The sequence below is a fragment of the Stegastes partitus genome, unplaced genomic scaffold, assembly GCF_000690725.1.
Source record: "Stegastes partitus isolate 25-593 unplaced genomic scaffold, Stegastes_partitus-1.0.2 Scaffold1171, whole genome shotgun sequence".
Taxonomy (NCBI): domain Eukaryota; kingdom Metazoa; phylum Chordata; class Actinopteri; family Pomacentridae; genus Stegastes; species Stegastes partitus.
This window is the reverse complement of record NW_007578902.1, coordinates 254664-257505: the sequence shown is the minus strand read 5'-3', so window position 1 is coordinate 257505 and position 2842 is coordinate 254664.

The window sequence follows — 2842 nt, the reverse complement described above, 5'->3', positions numbered from 1 at the left end:
ACGTGAACCAGTGGCAGATACCCCGACCTTGACGAGTAATCTGAGCTAACGTCGCTAACAAAGCCCCTCTGACGTCCCCCCTTTGTCTCCGGCTCCTCTCGGCTCCGCTAATCACATCATCCCTAAATATTTTCTCATTTTTCTGACAATGAGGCTGATAGATGTGAAGGTCATTTATCATACTGGCGACCGACTAATGCTATCAGCTCCTGGCAGCAGGTCTAATCATCCTCTTATGGGTAAAGCTACTGGTACATTATCCAATACTGCACATCTTGCACAGTAGAAAATGTTATTAAAAAGTTGCAAAGCTGGTAGATTGTGAGAGTCGCTAAGAGCCGCTCTCGGTTTCAATCTCCGAGCGCTGCATATCTAAGAGCACAATGAGAACGGTGCATCATCAGAGCTAAAACTCCAATAACCTCCAGAACCGGCCGGGCCACGAGGCTCATACATCATATCGGAGCCGAGCTTAGCGCCGCAAGTGAAATTACCTGAGCACACGGTGTAATGGCATTTTAGCAAGAAACAATAATCCCACAGAGGTGAAGGCAAATCCTGCTGAAGCACGGCGGTAATTACTGACTGAGTGTTTTTCATCTGGGACCAAAGGCCTCGCGCAGGAAGCCTTCGCTCCATTTATTTAGCTTTTCTTTTCTTTTTTTAAATTCAAAGTGTGGGAAAACACAAGCCTGTCGCCTGTGCAACCAAACTGCATGTTTGTTTTGGGATGTTACGGGATTTCAAATCGACACCGTCAGCCAATCGATCACGTACTGTCACCACGGCAACCCCGAAGATGGAGGAGAGGCTTCAGACGTGTTGTGAAAAAAGTCGTGTTTTAACCCAAAACTGCATCGTTTTGCCGCCTAAAACCAGAAAGGGGCGTTTTCATCGCAACTCATCACAAGTTCTAGTCAACCGTCTGGAAATTTGATAGTTTAAATTATTTATGAAGATATTTGCAAAATGTTTTTTTCAGATAAAACCTTTTTAAAATCTACCCGTCTGCAGGTTTGTTCTCACGCTGAAATTTGAGGCTTTTTGAGCAACAACATCCCAGAAACTGTTAAAGATAAAAACCTGAAACGTTCTCTGTTGTTTCTCATCGTGTCATTGATTCAGAATCGATAATATTGGACGAGTTGATCAAATAATCTGATTAAACAAATACGAACACGCAGGAAGTCACAAAGAGGCACAAAACAACCACATGGAGACACAAAAGGACCACAAAACACAACAAAAAAGAGACTAAAAACAACCACAAAAAGATCTGAAAGTACCACACAGATACAACCAAACAAAACGACCCAAAAAACCCACAAAAAAATATCACAAAGACACTAAAAACATCCACAAACAGACATAAAAAGACCACGAAAAGACACAAAAAAATCACAGAGATGAAAAACAACCACAAAGTGACCACAAAGACACACAAAACAACGACAAGAAGACATAAAATGACCACAATGAGATACGAAAGCACCACAAAGTGACCAGAAAGACATGGACGGAGTCACAAAGAGACTGAAAACAACCACACAAAGACACAAAACATCCGTTTATAGAAACAAAACAACCACACATAGACACAAAAAGACCACGAAGACGCATAAGGAATCACAAAGAGAGCACGGGGATGAAAAACAACCACAAAAAGATGCAGGAAAAAGACAGAAAAAAAAGACAAAGATACACAAAAGTACCACAAAGACATCACAAAGAGACCACAAACATCCACACAAAGACACAAAACATTGACAAAGAGACACAAAATGACCACAAAGAGACAGAAAACGCTCCAAAAATAAACAAAAGAACCAAAAACATCCACAAAAAGATGCAGGAAAAACACAAAAAAATCAATCAAAACGACTACGAAGAGACACAAAAAATCACAAAGAGACTAAAACCAACCACAACAAGATGCAGGAAAAACACAAAAGTACCAGAAAGACACCACAAAGAGACCAAAAACAACCACATGAAGACACAAAACATTGACAAAGAGACACAAAACAACCACAAAGAGACATAAAAAGACACAAAACAGTCACAAAAAGACACAAAAAGTCACAAAGACATCAAAAAGAGACACAGGAAAATCACCAACAAAATCGCAACGATACACAAAATAACACAGAGACACAAAATGACCACAAAAAAAGACAAAACGACCACAAAGACACACAAAGAAATCCCAAAGAGACTAAAACCAACCACAAAAAGACACAAAACATGAACAACACGACCACAAAGCGTCCCAGCCGACCGACCCAGACCCGCAGCCTCTCGGCGCCGGCGCTCCGTGGTCCTGCTTGTCGTCTGAACCGCTGAACTCTGAGGCGTGACGCGTTCCAGCAGCTGATTTAAAAGTCTGAACAGCAGCGAGCAGGTGAGGCAGCAGCCCGGAGGCAGCGCTCTACAACAGTTCACTCTCTTTCTAGGACACAATTATCAGACGCAGGATGAGGCCTGGGACTCGGGTCGGCTCTGGAGGGCCCGAGGACGCCGCCGTCTGGGTGGGACCGGCTCCGGGTCGCTCTTAAACGAAGGGGAGCGGAGCCGGCGCCCTTCTGCTGTCCGAGGGTAAAGGACCGCATTAGCATCGGCGTCCCGGGAGGACTCATGCAAATGTGACCGGAGCCGAAGGTCAGAACCGCGCTGGAAGGATGGAGGGATGGAGCCGACACCGGAGCGGCGCCGGAGACGACAACACGGAGGATAAACCTGCTGCTGCTGCCTCATACCGGGTCGGACGGAGGCTGGACGGGGCGCTGACAGATGGGTAAAGTGTTGACGACACCAGCTCCAGTTTAACGGGTCGAGGTCATCC